The sequence below is a fragment of the Eretmochelys imbricata genome, chromosome 2, assembly GCF_965152235.1.
Source record: "Eretmochelys imbricata isolate rEreImb1 chromosome 2, rEreImb1.hap1, whole genome shotgun sequence".
NCBI classification, from domain to species: Eukaryota; Metazoa; Chordata; order Testudines; family Cheloniidae; genus Eretmochelys; species Eretmochelys imbricata.
The window spans coordinates 209,871,568-209,889,298 of record NC_135573.1 but is presented as its reverse complement, the minus strand read 5'-3'; the positions used below and the strand labels follow the sequence as shown (position 1 = coordinate 209,889,298).

General features: G+C 43.3%; 1 protein-coding gene across 1 annotated transcript in view; it reads right to left on the bottom strand.

Annotated features, from left to right (window-relative positions):
* Positions 1–17,731, bottom strand: part of RAPGEF5 (Rap guanine nucleotide exchange factor 5) — a 223,447-nt gene that overhangs the window by 107,388 nt on the left and 98,328 nt on the right. The window lies entirely within an intron of this gene.

Sequence of the window (17,731 nt, the reverse complement as noted above, 5' to 3'; positions counted from 1 at the left end):
TTGAAAGAACCACCATAATGTTTTGTTCAGAGTTAGGAACAGGTCAGTTACGAACAACCTCCATTCCCAAGGTGTGCGTAACTCTGAGGTTCTTCTGTAGTAATTACAATGAGTTATTTCATACCCTGTCTTGGATATAACACTGGGTAAGAAAAAAAGAATTGTGGCTTTATGGGTAGGCTTGGCAGAATTCAGTTTTTATTTTTTTCTAATTTCATCTATAAATATCTATTTTTATTTTTAATAACGTGTTTAGATTTATCCATGTTTATTTTTACAGTTGCTGGAAATGAAGTGTGTGGGGGGTATGCCTAGGGTTGGTGCAGTGCTGACCGGAGGGGGCTCCCTGCATTGCCAAGTGCCATGTGCAAAGTGCAGGGGTGGCTGCAGTCCTGGCCCAGCAGAGCACCAACCTCTGGCCAGGGCTGCGAGGAGCAGGATGAGCCACCAGCTGTGGGGTGCTGCTGAACAGCTCCTGCTCAGGGATGGCTTCCACATTGCTGGCTGGCGAGTGAGTGGAGCAGAGCTGCAGAGGCCTCCCTGTGCTGCTGCAGGGACAGTGACACCCAATCCCTGCAGGCACAAGATGCAGGGAAGGCCGCACTCCTGCAAGAGCAGCGCAGAGAGAGACACCCACACCCCCACACACTCCTGCTGAGATGAGGAGGAGGAGGAGCTCCCTGCTGTGCAGGAGGCCACCCTGCTGCTGAAAGGCTCCATCTCTGGTCAGGAGCCATTCAGCAACAGACTTCTCCTCCTCACGACCATGACCATGGCCAGGAAGCTCTGCTCTGTCCTGCCAGGACTGCAGCCTTCCCAGCAGGGATCAGGTGTCACCAGTCACGAGGCAGCACAGTGAGCCCTGCTCTGCAGCTATGCTGTGTTCCAGGAGAGAAGAGAGGGAGTGGGTCCATAACAGCAGGGCTGCCGAAGGCTCCCTGTGCTGCCGCAGGGATAGACACACCTGATCCCTGCAGGCACACGGTGGGGGTGTGGCCACACTCATGCCAGCTGTCCCCGCTGGATACTTTTTTCCCATTGATTTCAGTGTGTTGGCTGAAATTTCCATTTACCGACATCTACCAATTTAAATAGAATCCTGCCACGTCTATTTATGGATGACGGGGATGTTTTACAAAGCTATACGGGGGATCAGGGGAAATGCAGTCAGAAGTTTACAATGCCTGATACTCCAAAGTAAGAAAAAACAGGAGATAGCAAATATCTGAAGATTAGTTTTGACAAATGGTTTTAACACATTGGGTTTTGACAGATTGGTAGGTGATTCAGAGCCAAAGTGAGTCTAGGCTGTTATCGCTTACACCTTCTTCTGTCCCCTCAAAATGTAAGCGTGATGGGGTGTACAAACCACACCCTGGGACAGAAAGAGTTGTGAAGCAGCTCTGGGCCCAGGTGACTGCTCCCCACAGCTGCAGAGCCTGCTCCAGCTGGAGGAAAGGTTTAAAAGGGAGCCAGACAGCTCAGCAGTGGGGAGGGAAGCTCCTGAGCAAGGGCACAGCACAAGCCCTTACTCTAAGAGAGAGGCCTGCAGGCAGCAATTATTACAGGCCCTAAAGGTGGGTACAGGGAGGAGACGCAAGTGAGAGGTAGCTGGGAGCTTTCTCTCTAGGGGTGAGGGCTAAGAGAAGCATGGGATGCAGAGTCCTCAACTGGGAGCCTCATTGGAGGCAGGGGCTAATCAGGGACTGGAGCCTGATGGAAACCCTGGGTAGAGGGAGAGTGTGACCTCCTCCAGGAGGTGAGAGTAAAACCCAGGAACCACTTTGAACCTGGGGCTAACCCACAAGGAAGGAGGTTACTAGCTGAGCCCAGCTGGGCTGCAGATTCAATTGTTTTTGCTATTTTTTGTTGGACTTTGATGCCTTGTGGGAAAGTGAATGGCACTGATAGGAAGTGGCCCAGGGAGGCAGCCCCGAAGCACTACTGCGTGTGTGCTGTCATTGCCTTTCACAGGGCCCTGGGTCAGAGTCTAGTGGAGAGGGAGGGCCTGGGCTCCCTTACCAACCATGTTTTTTGTGGAAGGGGCATAAACCCCCTTTTCGCCCCCTGAAGAAGAGGAGAGGCTAGAGACACTAAGTCACAAGTTACAGGCCTACCACCATAGCGGCCTGGAGGTGGGCTGAAACCCCTTCTTTTGTGGGGATGTTAGACTGTATATATTTTATTGAACTCTGTCACCCCAGAAGGGAGGCCCAAGTCGCTACCTACCTAAAGATGGACTACCACAGCACTGGAGTGATTGCTGGCGACGGATGCCATAGATGGGGGAGAACTGGGACCCAGTGCCCTAACCCCTATGCAGCACCACCAGTAAGCCCAACCCCCATCACAGTAAATTATACCAACTTAAAGTCCCTAGAGACATACTCAGGATATTCACCCCAATTGTAGCATCTGATGGGCAGTGAATGGTACAGCTACCCCAGGGCATGCTCTTAATATTGACAAAGAAAGCTAGGACTTGCACCAGTTACCTCTGTTTGGAACTGGGTCAAGCTCCACTGGTGCAAATTGTGTCTTTCCTTGCCTATACTTGGGGCTTACATAGGTGCAGTTACTTCAGAGGTTGCCCATCAATTGCTGGAAATAGGCATATTCTTAATGTAGATAAGGCCTTAGACTCAATGTTGAAGTACTAACCTGTAACTTACACTCCTTACGCATCACCTCTCAGTTTGGCCAACTGAAACTATGCAGGTCAAAGAAGATTTTGGCAGTATGCATACATCTGCATAGCAAAACAATGTTTTAGTTATTGGCTTTTAAGGAATCTCCATACCCACAAAATTATTTGGACTTATCTTTTCAGTAATTTCTCCCCTTTTCTTACCTGAGTCTTAACTGGCACAAAATGATATTTTAGGACAGTTATGTAAATGCTGCCACCACCACCACCACCTCCACAGCTTTCAGGATATTTAAAGACAATTCTCCCCCATTCCTCCCAAAAGAAATGGCTTAAACTCTCCCTCCAAGGAAAATAAGATTTTCAAAAAAATTTTTTAACCCTTTGATGATATTGTGTTCCAGAGCTGAAAATGTGCAGAGTACTAAGCTCACCCCATTTTGAAGATCAAGATATTAAAAAGGAACAATGACAGGCAACAGAAAAGTAATTTTTTTTTGTGAGCTGGAAACAGCTTCAGTGAACTCCAAATACTCAACAGAATAACCACAAATGCAACGGATTTATTTTTTTAAAACTTCAAAATTAGTTACAGTTTGTTTTCCTGATCTTATCAGGACAAGTCTGTACACTTTGATCTAATTCTCTTGCCAAATAATTCTCTAACCCCATGTTATTATTGCAAGTAAACCCATCTGATGGAAAAGGTTTATGCACTAAAAAGAGGTGAACAAATAAAAGTCAAGATACTACTGTAACTGGAACCCAAAGATTTTTTTAATATCTAGATTATGTATGGCAGGGAATTAGGAGATCACATGACATTTGGCAACCATTTTCCATGATGACGTAATTTTTTGCAGCTTTCAATTTTTATAAAAGCCCTCGCCCACTTAGCATTTTTCCCGTACCCTTAAAAATACAATACAGGTGATGTACATTAGATATATTGTCTGAGGCAAAGAGGAGTTATGCTGTTGCAAGCACTTAACACGTATATGGAAAAATCAGAGAAAAAGTACAGTTAAAAAAAGGGAAAAAATTACTTGTTATAAAAGCAAAAATAACATATGCACTTCTATATTATTTTTTGTGCTGAAGAGGAAATATTGCCAAAATGACAAATCCCTATTACGGATAGTATTATTAGATCTTAATTAAGGTTTATTCATAGCTGTGGTGAACCCTCCACCAGTCTGCACAGATCTCTTCCATCTGCCAGAAAACACTGAATAATACTGGAATCTAGGAACTCTCAGCTTTAATGAGTATGAAAGAAATCTGATTTATACAAAAGCAAGTAAAGGTTATAGTGAATTTGCACATTATAGTGGCAAAGTGCCCTTAACAGTATGTTCATAGTTCAGTTGGAATGCAGTGTTTTATCATAGAATATCAGGGTTGGAAGGGACCTCAGGAGGTCATCTAGTCCAACCCCCTGCTCAAAGCAGGACCAATCCCTAATTAAATCATCCCAGCCAGGGCTTTGTCAAGCCTGACCTTAAAAACTTCTAAGGAAGGAGATTCTACCACCTCCCTAGGTAACGCATTCCAGTGTTTCACCACCCTCCTAGTGAAGAAGTTTTTCCTAACATCTAACCTAAACCTCCCCCACTGCAACTTGAGACCGTTACTCCTTGTCCTGTCATCTTCTACCACTGAGAATAGTCTAGAACCATCCTCTCTGGAACCACCTCTCAGGTAGTTGAAAGCAGCTATCAAATCCCCTCTCATTCTTCTCTTCTACAGACTAAACAATCCCAGTTCCCTCAGCCTCTCCTCATAAGTCATGTGTTCCAGACCCTTAATCATTTTTGTTGCCCTTCGCTGGACTCTCTCCAATTTATCCACATCCTTCTTGTAGCGTGGGGCCCAAAACTGGACACAGTACTCCAGATGAGGCCTCACCAATGTCGAATAGAAGGGAACGATCAAGTCCCTCGATCTGCTCGCTATGCCCCTACTTATACATCCCAAAATGCCATTGGCCTTCTTGGCAACAAGGGTACACTGCTGACTCATATCCAGCTTCTCGTCCACTGTCACCCCTAGGTCCTTTTCCACAGAACTGCTGCCTAGCCATTCGGTCCCTAGTCTGTAGCTGTGCATTGGGTTCTTCCGTCCTAAGTGCAGGACCCTGCACTTATCCTTATTGAACCTCATCAGATTTCTTTTGGCCCAATCCTCCGATTTGTCTAGGTCCCTCTGTATCCTATCCCTCCCCTCCAGCGTATCTACCACTCCTCCCAATTTAGTATTATCCGCAAATTTGCTGAGAGTGCAATCCACACCATCCTCCAGATCATTTATGAAGATATTGAACAAAACCGACCCCAGGACCGACCCCTGGGGCACTCCACTTGACACCGGCTGCCAACTAGACATGGAGCCATTGATCACTACCCGTTGAGCCCAACAATCTAGCCAACTTACTACCCACCTTATAGTGCATTCATCCAGCCCGTACTTCTTTAACTTGCTGACAAGAAAACTGTGGGAGACCGTGTCAAAAGCTTTGCTAAAGTCAAGAAACAATACATCCACTGCTTTCCCTTCACCCACAGAACCAGTAATCTCATCATAGAAGGCGATTAGATTAGTCAGGCATGACCTTCCCTTGGTGAATCCATGCTGACTGTTCCTGATCACTTTCCTCTCATGTAAGTGCTTCAGGATTGATTCCTTGAGGACCTGCTCCATGATTTTTCCGGGGACTGAGGTGAGTCTGACTGGCCTGTAGTTCCCAGGATCCTCCTTCTTCCCTTTTTTAAAGATTGGCACTACATTAGCCTTTTTCCAGTCATCCGGGACTTCCCCCGTTCGCCACGAGTTTTCAAAGATAATGGCCAATGGCTCTGCAATCACAGCCGCCAATTCCTTTAGCACTCTTGGATGCAACTCGTCCGGCCCCATGGATTTGTGCACGTCCAGCTTTTCTAAATAGTCCCTAACCACCTCTATCTCCACAGAGGGCTGGCCATCTACTCCCCATGTTGTGATGCCCAGCGCAGCAGTCTGGGAGCTGTCCTTGTTAGTGAAGACAGAGGGAAAAAAAGCATTGAGCACATTAGCTTTTTCCACATCCTCTGTCACTAGGTTGCCTCCCTCATTCAGTAAGGGGCCCACACTTTCCTTGGCTTTCTTCTTGTTGCCAACATACCTGAAGAAACCCTTCTTGTTACTCTTGACATTTCTTGCTAGCTGCAGCTCCAGGTGCGATTTGGCCCTCCTGATTTCATCCCTACATGCCTGAGCAATATTTTTATACTCTTCCCTGGTCATATGTCCAACCTTCCACTCCTTGTGAGCTTCTTTTTTATGTTTAAGATCCGCTAGGATTTCACCATTAAGCCAAGCTGGTCGCCTGCCATATTTACTATTCTTTCGACTCATCGGGATGGTTTGTCCCTGTAACCTCAACAAGGATTCCTTGAAATACAGCCAGCTCTCCTGGACTCCTTTCCCCTTCATGTTAGTCCCCCAGGGGATCCTACCCATCCGTTCCCTGAGGGAGTCGAAGTCTGCTTTCCTGAAGTCCACGGTCCGTATCCTGCTGCTTACCTTTCTTCCCTGTGTCAGGATACTGAACTCAACCAACTCATGATTACTGCCTCCCAGATTCCCGTCCACTTTTGCTTCCCCCACTAATTCTTCCCTGTTTGTGAGCAGCAGGTAAAGAAAAGCTCCCCCCCTAGTTGGCTCCTCTAGCACTTGCACCAGGCAATTGTCCCCTATGCTTTCCAAAAACTTCCTGGATTGTCTATGCCCTGCTGTATTGCTCTCCCAGCAGATATCAGGAAGATTAAAGTCACCCATGAGAACCAGGGCGTGTGATCTAGTAGCTTCTGCGAGTTGCTGGAAGAAAGCCTCATCTACCTCATCCCCCTGGTCCGGTGGTCTATAGCAGACTCCCACCATTACATCACTCTTGTTGCTCACACTTCTAAACTTAATCCAGAGACACTCAGGTTTTTCTGCAGTTTCGTACCGGAGCTCTGAGCAGTCATACTGCTCCCTTACATACAGTGCTACTCCCCCACCTTTTCTGCCCTGCCTGTCCTTCCTGAACAGTTTATAACCATCCATGACAGTACTCCAGTCATGTGAGTTATCCCACCAAGTCTCTGTTATTCCAATCACGTCATAATTCCTTGACATCACCAGGACCTCCAGTTCTCCCTGCTTGTTTCCAAGGCTTTGTGCATTCATATATAAGCACTTGAGATAACCTGCTGATCACCCCTCATTCTCAGTATGAGGCAGGAGCCCTCCCCTCCCAGACGTTCCTGCCTGTGCTTCCACCCGGTATCCCGCTTTCCCACTTACCTCAGGGCTTTGGTCTCCTTCCCCCGGTGAACCTAGTTTAAAGCCCTCCTCACTAGGTTAGCCAACCTGCTCGCAAAGATGCTCTTCCCTCTCTTCGTAAGATGGAGCCCGTCTTTGCCCAGCACTCCTCCTTCATGGAACACCATCCCATGGTCAAAGAATCCAAAGCCTTCTCTCCGACACCACCTGCATAGCCATTCGTTGACTTCCATGATTCGACGGTCCCTGCCCTGGCCTTTTCCTTCCACAGGGAGGATGGACGAGAACATCACTTGCGCCTCAAACTCCTTTATCCTTCCTCCCAGAGCCACGTAGTCCACAGTGATCCGCTCAAGGTCATTCTTGGCAGTATCATTGGTGCCCACGTGGAGAAGCAGGAAGGGGTAGCGATCCGAGGGCTTGATGAGTCTCGGCAGTCTCTCCGTCACATCGCGAATCTTAGATTTTGATTTGTTCTTATTGTACGTAGATTATGTGCTCAAACCCATGTGCTCAGACTTTGTGGAAGAGGACATGATTTTCACTCTAAGTCACTAAAACCCTCTTTAGCCATTCCTTGTGTTCTATTTAGGTACTTACATAGCCCCTATCACCTCATTATCTGAATTCTTCTCAAGAATTTTAGGATTTAGGCTCACAACACCCCTGTGAGGTAGGGACATGTTACTACTAAGATTTACAGATGGGGAGGAGACACAGAGATTTATGGCAGCACGCAGAGTACAGACACTGCAGACTTAGCTAACACAAGTATAAATAGCAGTGTAGATGGTGAGTCATGGCGTAGACGAGCAGAGTGCCCTACACACCTGAACCCTAGGGTATATACTCTACATGGTTCTACACTCCCAGGCAGTGCTGACCATCTGTACACTGCTATTTTTAGCAGTGTCGTATTCCACTGCCTGAGCCTTAACCCTCTGCCTCCCCATTTCCAGAGCCTTTCAAACCTCAGTAAGTGTGGACACAGCCTGCTTTTCACTGTGGCATGTAGCTACACTACCCTACATGCCACCACAAGCATAAGTGAGATCTAAATGACTTGCCCAAGGTCACACCGAAAGTCTGTGTCAAAAAAGGAGGAACAGAGCTCCTGAGTTCTAGTCCAGTGCCTTAGCCACAAGACCATCCCTTCCTCCTGTGAGAGCTAAAGAGGCATCCAGCCTTAAAGGGTTACAAAATCTAACAAGGTCATTTGAGTGAATATAAAGTATGCAACTATTACTATTTCTGTGAATGCCTCTGTGCATGTTGGACAGTGAGTTAGCAGAAATGTTAGATTTGTGACATTTCAGTAAGGGGATAAATATGCACAGAAGTTTATATAGAAATCAAATATGAAGTCTGAGAACCAGGTTTTTGCTCTGAAAGACTGAAAAGTCACCTGAAATTATTCAAAAGCTCCTGAACAAAAAGCTTATGCACTTTCTGGCAAGAAGGAGCTGATGGGTGCTGATGTCAAGTGGGAGATGTAAAAAAAAATTTTTTTTATAAAGTATTACCCTTCTATTACAGTCCTGAGACTACATGCAGATTACTGGCTATTTCTGCTCTATGAAATAAGAGCCCATAAATACTCCTTGACTGTGATCAGTCTTGCTTTGGGCAATATAGAAATGTTTTCCCAAGCTTGCAGTTATCTGATAAATCACTATGTACTGTAAATGAATATGTACATAAATCTGTACAAACAAAATTCAGGGTTGTTTTTTCTTAAATGTTGCTGTCTCTGGTGTATTTAGTGCAGTAGAGTGTGTGAGCAAGCCCCAAAAGCTCCTGAGTGGGGGAGGTGTCTGCTATATCCTTAATGAAATTTTGAGAATGCCCCCATATCCCTCCCACTGCTCCCATGAAGCCTCAGATCAAGGACACCATTATCCTGAACGAGTAGGATTAGCAGTCTCCCTATGGAGTATGTTAATGTCACTGTTCAAATGGTGAGATGAATTGCTGTTAAGCAACTTGAGGCACTCCTCCCAACTCTACTCTCTCCCTGGAGCTGAGTGTGCTGCATTCACAACACTGCAGGCCTCCGCTGTCTCTGTCAATGAGAAGCTTGGACAAATAATAGAGTAGACTATACCTTGTGACGGAAGATGGATTTACAGTGAGTGTGATTTTTTTTTCCTCCCAAAAGGAATCCATCAAGTCTAGAAAATCAAGAGAAAACTATGTAGATATACCTATATAGCATGGTGACTAGTGCCCTATAAATCCTATATAGATACTGACAGATTGATTCAGCCTGTCTAAACAATTGATTGCACTATGAAGATTCAAAGTGTCCTGACTTGAGATGAGACAAAACCAGAACCTCCAGCCAATTTCCATCCACAAACAATGATGTTTCAGATAAAAGGAAACCTAGATTTGAATCACCCATTTCTGATTTTGCAAAATCAAAACCCAACCAACAAGAATTTGCACTTGCAGTATCAAACCATGGTCTCTTCACCCCAGCTCTGATTATTTCCTTTCCCCCAATCTAGACTACTCTAACTAACTCTGTATAATTACCGACTTACTGTAGGTAAACATCATAGGATTATATATTGCAAAACATTGTGTGTGTGTGTGTTTATTTCACTGGTTTCTGCTGTGATAGTGGGTTGTATGTTTTTGATACCGGTCCACTTTGTAACATTAAGAATATTTGGTGAAAAAGGTAGGCTACCTATTAAAAGAGAGCCTATAACAAGATATTAGCTTCCCTACAAAGGAAGAAATGCAGCACTAGTGCTACTGATTTCCAAAAAATATTATAAACTTTAATTCTCTGTATGTTATTCTACCCTGGACACAGGTGCACAGCAGGGAGGTCGGGGGGGAGAGAGAGAAGGAGTAAGGATCTGCCCCGAATCCCCTGTGCATCATGCCTCAGGGTCAGACAAAATCGCTGTCCCTGAATTCAAGGAGCACAGGATTACTCCTAACATAGCCGAAGGGGATAGAAAAGGATGAGTAGGTGAAGCTATTGGTTCCCTGATTCCAGGCCAACCAGCAGACATGCAGAAGGTAAAGTGTGATGCACCCATTAAAAGGGGGGTAGCAGTTTGCTTCCCCCCCAAGCACTGGAGAGCGCTAGGAGGCATTCTGCTTCTTGCAGACAGACTGTCTCTAGTACTCACCTGGGGGCAGTGCAGCTCTGCACTGTCCCCAGCTAATGGCTGAACCTAAATGGTATAATCCAGCCCTTAGTGCTTTGAAAATCCTTTTAAGGTTTGATGTTAAGCAGTCTGCTGAAAGAAGTAACAGATGCCTTTAACATTGCTATTCATGATCTTCCCGATTTAATTCAGAGTAGCAGCCGTGTTAGTCTGTATCTGCAAAAAGAAAAGGAGTACTTGTGGCACCTTAGAGACTAACAAATTTATCTGAGCATAAGCTTTCGTGAGCTACAGCTCACCTCATCGGATGCATTCAGTGGAAAATACAGTGGGGAGATTTATGTACACAGAGAACATGAACCAATGGACGTCAAGAATTATAACATTCAAAAACCAGTCGGAGAACATTTCAATCTCTTTGGTCACTTGATTAGAGACCTAAAAGTGGCAATTCTTTAATAAAAAAAACTTCAAAAACAGACTCCAATGAGAGACTGCTGAATTGGAATTAATTTGCACACTGGATACCACTAATTTAGGCTTGAATAAAGACTGGGAGTGGATGGGTCATTACACAAAGTAAAACTATTTCCCCATGTTTATTTCCCCCCCCCCCAACCTGTTCCTCAGACCTTCTTATCAACTGCTGGAAATGACCCACCTTGATTATCACTACAAAAGGCCCCCCCCACTCTCCTGCTGGTAATAGCTCACCTTATCTGATCACTCTCGTTACAGTATGTATGGTAGCATCCATTGTTTCATGTTCTCTGTGTATATAAATCTCCCCACTGAATTTTCCACTGAATGCATCCGATGAAGTGAGCTGTAGCTCACAAAAGTTTATGCTCAAATAAATTTGTTAGTCTCTAAGGTGCCACAAGTACTCCTTTTCTTTTTCCCGATTTAAGTCATTCAACACTTTTCTAAGTCACCGAATGAAGCCATAGTATTTTTCTTGCATCTGGGATCTCTATTATTCTCACAAGTCAGAGTATTCCATATTCTACAGTGAGCACATCAGTGAGGGACAAAAGCTCGGAGCCCCCAAGCATGCAGTTTTAGAAAATGTATTCCATAATGGGCACCAGGTCATTGCTAATTTCAAACCCCGTTTCATGTTTTCACATGCAATATCCAATTAAACTTTTTACAGCTTGTTTAAAATGAAATCCATAGGTCTGCACTTGAGACCTCATTTTCATGTGCTGTGAATTAGAATACAGAGGGTGCTGTACAGAGTGGTAGAAATACTAATCAGGGAAGTAAAAGAGGACACCTGCTTTGATTTAAATTAGAACAGTCAACAAAGATTCATTAAGGGCTTGGTTCTTCATTCCCTTGTTCTTTGTGCTTCCATTTACATCCATGCAAAATGAGTGCAAAGCGGACATTAAATGTCACAGAATTCTCCTCAGGCTCCCAGGGGTGGCAGTGTGTTACACCCACTTTGCAAAAAGAGCCCTTGACTACACATGATGCAAGGTGGTGAACAATCAGGCCCCAAGGGCCTTATCCTGCTCCCACCGAAATCCATGGAAAAACTCCCATCAACTTCAATGGATTCAGAACTGGGCTTTAAAAGGAGATCGTGCTTAACAAGCAACAGAGAGGCCACAGAGAAAAAGTAATGGACACAGTTTTGGGGATTTTAGGAATGCTCGTGATAAAAAGGAAGAAAAACAGGAAAAAGATCTACACAAAAGGTAAAGCCAGCTTTGCCTTTCCATTTTTTGCCATGGAATAGATGAAAGAAGCAGAAAACCCACTCCAGGAAGCAAAAATCTGTTGATCTGAGAGGATTTAACATCCCTGCACAACCATGCCTCCTCCAAAAAGACCTCTCTGTAGCTGGGGTTCTCACAGTTAAAGGAGGAAGTAGTATGAGAGCATCATGGCTGGACAAGGACTGAATTTTAACAGCAATATTCCCCAACTAGCCTCCAGGAAAATATCCTGATCCAAGCTTTCAAACCTTCTTAGAAAGATTGTTTTGCCCACACACCAAGGGGAAAGTATTGGAAACGTAGCAGCACCTGGGGCCAAATAAGGCCTTGTCTACACTTAGGATTTCTATCATCACTGGGCAGCTGCCTCTGTACCTGTAGCAGTACTAATCCTACTACAGACAGGATAAATGGAAATTTGCACTTGTGCAGCTTACCGCTGCTGCAGAGTAAATTCTGATTTATAGCAGCATTGCCTGTCTGTACTAGGAGCATTCTCCGGGTCAACTACACTGGTGACTGGCCACTGATTGCTGTAACCATGTCAAATCCTCAAAGTAAACAAGGTCTAAAGTTCAGACTGAAGCCATACTGCCATGGTGGACAGAAAGGAGAAGAAAGCAGTACGTAGGGTCCGGTCGCCATATGAATGCCCCAGTCATCTGGGCAAATTATCAAACCTCATATGCCAGAAGGGATGATGTGACAGAAAGCCATGAGTCCCAAGGCCACAGAGTTTTCCAATGAACTTTGGCCCTTTTAAAGCTTTTAGTTCAGGAGAGCCCTGATCTAGTCCTTGGTAAGAGCCAAATGTAACATCCTTGTTTAGTATCAACTCAGAGAAAGAAATGAGTAAAAACTGACTAATGCTATAGCTATCGCCTCTCAGGGAGGTGGAGTACCTATGCCAACAGGAGAAGCTCTCCCATCAGCGTAGGTAGCGTCTTCACTAAGCGGTACAGCTGCACCACTGCAGCTCTGTAAGTGTAGACAAGGCCTGAGAAAGGACTTCACGATTTGGCCCAATGTGAGGTACAGGATAAAAGTACTTCTTTTGAAACTTGAAGACAGTTGGGTACTTGTGAACTGGGCTTGAGTGCTACACATCACAAACATTATTAACGTTCCTTTTAAGTCTTCTTTCTAGGTTTAGGAAACTACTTTCTTTAGCTTAACACAGAAACATGGACAACTCAGTTCATTCAAGTTCCCTGCATGTGTGTGGAAGTAACTTAAGATGGAAGGAAGCACCTAGTATAGAGTCAGGGTTATAGGTCTATACAATATATGTGTGCAATATATCAAAAATGTGGAAGAAAGAACATGCAGAATATCATGCAATTTCCTGATCATAGAAATATGGAGATGAAATAGTAAATACAAAAAAAGGACAGCTTTAAAAACAGATTACTTTGGATTTATGAATGGGCAATTCTGCTTCTCTAAAGGGAGAAAATGACATTAATTCATCAGACTAGAAACATAAGCAGATAAGTGATTTATGCAATTCAGTCTACACAGATGTATGATAATGAATCTAGGGACAAAAATAAGAAAAGGTAATATGGCCAAACGCTACAAAACAATGAGCTGGAGAAAGATATAGGAGTTAAGCTGACAGATAAAACTTGAAAACATTTAGCAAAAAGAAAATTCCAGGAAGCATAAATAGATGACTCACACAGAAGCAGGAGGAAAATATTCTATTATTGTATTATAAAAAGGCTACTAATTAAATGGAGAAGGTACAATTAAACATTTTTAAGAGCTTAATTTATTTTAAAAGCTTACAGAAATTTGGTCTATATGCTATGGAAAACAGGATTTCACAGAAGTCTACAAACTTCTGAGGAGAACACAGGATGGAGTACAATATTTTGCAACTGTAGGGCTCTGAAAGAATGAGAAATTCTCTGCTTTTGCAAACTAACACAGCTCCATTGGATTCAAGGATGTTGTGCCAATTTAAACAAGCAGAACATTTGCACCCATGTTTTCAGTACTGGTGTTTACTTGAAGTATAGCAATATTAGAATTCTAGAAGCATTTTTAAGAGATAGTGTTTGTTCAAAGGACTGTTAAAATGGGAGCTAGGTTTCCAAATTGGACCACTGTAGGAAACTCTTCCTTGTGGCTCTCCCATCTGGCAGGCCAACAATGACACTCTGACAAGTGGGGTAAGGGAGGAAAATGATCCAGGAAGAATAAAAAGATTGAAACCAGGTACTAGGGTATGGGGAAACAACTTGGCTCTTAAACATGTCTGAGGACTTTTCCACTTAATTGACCATACTGATTCTTTGAAGCAGGATCTAACTTTTTTGTTCTTTGTTTGTACAGCACCTAGCACAATGAGGTCCTGGTCCATGACTGGGGCTCCCAGGCACAATACAAATAAATAATCAAAGAGGTTTAACAGCAAATCAAGGCTCAGAAGAGCTCTGTACAGAGAGGAGACTCCTGCTTGGTGCAGTGAAAGAGCAGGAGAAGTTATTGTGCCTACTTCATTCTTACTGCAATAAGTTCTGTTCAGCTGCTCAAGCGAGTGGTTCTCTTCTGTATATTCCTCCCAACACTCTTACATTCAGGGTGCAAACTTCTACTGTGTCTTCCCATACCAACCATCTCAAAGCACTTTGCAGACATTCATCAACTGCAGTAAGATTCACTGTTTGGAAGTATGTACTATCATAAACAGTTCTGACTCCCAGTTTAATATTTTAACCCCTAAACAAGGCTATTTGAGCTACTGTCAAATCCAGGAACAATGAGTCATCAACTTAAACTAAGTAAAAGAAGGAATAGCACAAGAAGTATTTATTTGGAATTTCCTTCTATACAAAGTAGTTAAACATTATGGAATAAACTACTAATTAGTAAAAGTTTTTTAAGATTAGATCACACATGTGGAGGAAAGAAACTACTGTGGAAATGCAACATAACTCAAAGGAAGGGGTTGTACATCCTGGTATCCTGTAATTCCACATGTTCCTACATTATGTGAATAGCACTGCGTGAGAGCCACAAATTTTACTCCTCTTCACTGTTTTACTTTTACAAAAATGAGGATCTTTCAAGCCTTTGATTGTGCATTTTCCACAGCTTGTAACAGGCTATCCAAAACTTTGGTGGCACAAATAGGATTTAACTGAAATATATAAATTAGGGACATTCAATCCAAGGTCTCTCTGCATTAGCTGAGGACAAAGCAGAACTAATTGTGATAATTATGGGACTCATAAATCAGCAATTAAACTCACCTCAGGTCTGGATTAAGGAATAGGTAACCTAGGTATAAGGCCAGGGCCCAAATCATGGGGAAGCCCAAGTTGAGTTTTGCTGCAGTCCCGTGCAAGAGGTCACAATACCACTCACTCAAATTTGGCCTCCAAAGCCGGCTCTCCAAATGCCTACCAGATCTACATCACCCTGACCACCCTAAACAATGAGGCCAAAGTTGACTGGGTACTGGAGTCACTAAAATAAGCTGAGGCCTCCTCCTTCCCAGAGGAGGGTACATAAGAATCAGCACACATGTAGAATATATTACCTTAACAGTTGCTGTCAATTATATTAAAAATTCCAGGGCTGTTTGAATCTTATGATAGCTCCATCAGATATGTCATTGCTGGCAACATGGAGTCACAATTGAGGTTGCCTATAAAAGTTTCACTCCAGATTTCCTGACTTTTAAATATTTATTCTGAGTGAAATATAAAATACTACTGTTTTATACTTTTACTCAAGATGTCTATATTTAAAATCTTAACTATCTTAAAATTTTCTTGTCTGTGTATCTACCTATAGGATAATGAATGAGGATTCCATTCCGATTAAACATTCCACACAAGAAGAAAAATCCTTGACGTTAGAACTTCTTAGAAACAGTATCTTTTCTTCCAGCAACACGATAAAGAATCTTTAGGAACAAACTCAAAACGTTACACTGTCAAAGCCTCATCAAAACAAACAGTTCTGCTAACCAGTGCAATTTCTGCTTAAAGATACATTTACAGCCAGGCTACCACAGTTAATTGTCTGCTGAAGGGATGCAATAACAAATATTGGAAGAGGCGCATGGAAGACTGTATGTACATTTCAAGTATAGACAGAACACTTTTCATTTCAGGAGGGCAGGTCATCCACGAAGATAGAATTGAGCACAGCAGGAGAGAAGGCTAATGGAAGATTCAGTGCAGCGATAGTTATGGGGAAACTGGTGTCTTGTTGAGAACACAGAGAACAATGCTAACGGGAAAACTGAATTCCCTCAACTTTACTGTCTCTATAGGTTACCCATTAAGATGTATTTCTAAGTAGTTGCTTAGAGTAAACTGATGTTTTTAAACAACATGACATTCACCTGGATATATATTTAATACACGTTGCTTTGTAAGAACACCAGATCCTGATGCCTGTTGTTTCTTTAATATTTCAGATGAAAACAAAGGCTGGGCAGTTCATTTGCTTTCAGTTTCCATAATGTAGTCTTATTTAGGGCTAGATTCTAATCATCCTTACTCGTATTAAGTAATCCCTTACTTGGTGAGTAGTCCCACTAAAGCCAATTGGCTAGATGATTTCTTAGACTATACACCTACAAAGGGAAGTGAGAAAGCCCCTTACACCTCTCCATGGGCTACCTAGACCTTAGGTCTAGGCACAAAGGAGCAAGTGGACACTGTCCACCCATGCCAGAGTGCCTAGACAGGGAATGGATGCAGACTTGACTTCATCCCTTAACATGCCCGTCAGCACAGCTGAGAAAATATCACAGCTGTCATAAGTAGCTGTTCATATAGGCCAGCAGTAAAATACCAAATTCACATCCCTGGAGCGAGGGATGAACTGTGCTTCAGGAGGGAAGTCTCTGAGGGTATGTCTACACTGCAATTATGCTATGGCTGGCCCATGCCAATTGACTTGGGCTTGTGGGGCTCAGGTTAAGGGGCTGTTTAACTGAGGTGTAGACATTCGAGCTCAGGCAAGAGTCTCGGTTCCAGGATCCTGCAAGGTGGAAGGGTCCCAGAGGTCAGGCTGCAGTCTGAGCCTGAATGTCTATACCACAATTAAACAGCATCTTAGCCCCGGGGCCATGAGCCCAAGTCAGCTGGCACAGGCCAAATGTGGGATTTTTTTATTGCAGTGTAGACATATCCTGAGGCATAATTCTTCCCATTATACAGCTTACACACCCCACCCCTTCCTCTAGGCTCTGCCTAATGGCATAATCTAGCCCAATAAAACTAATTGAAGAGAGTGGTACTACTCAACATGAATAAGGACAACTGTCTCTCAATGGGCTGAAGCGGTCACTCTGCAAAATATGCAAAAAACTTTCAAAGAATAAAGACTTAAGAAAAAGTGAGCACTTACACCCCTTTCCATTTTTAGAACTGTATTATATTCTGCTGTGCATTGAAATCACAGACTCCAGTAGGACAGTTGACACAAAAGTTAGCCTATGCCAGTAGAATGACCAAAATCAGCAGCCAAGATACCACTGAAGTTCTGAAATATCATTACAAAAAAAGTATCTGGTCCTAAAACCTGTACTCTTGCTGAATAATCCTAAAAACACAATTATAAACCTTTCTTTGTATAAAATTGTACTTTCATAAGCTCCTAAATGTTCAACTGTGTTTTGCTAATGCAGTTTAAAGATATGCGGAAATTTTTGCAGATGCCCACAGTTAATGGATCTACCAAGGATCAGTTTAATTCAAGGATCAGCCTGGCTAATTGCTGTCCTCCCTCGGGTATGCCCATTGGTATAATTACATATTTAACTGCAAGAGACAGGAGCATATATCCTATTGAACAGAACATCATCACATTCTCAAGTAAGATTTCATCACTCCCTTTTGCTTTGTTGATTGTGATTACATTAGTGTTGATTGACTTCTACTTAAGCAAAGAATAAT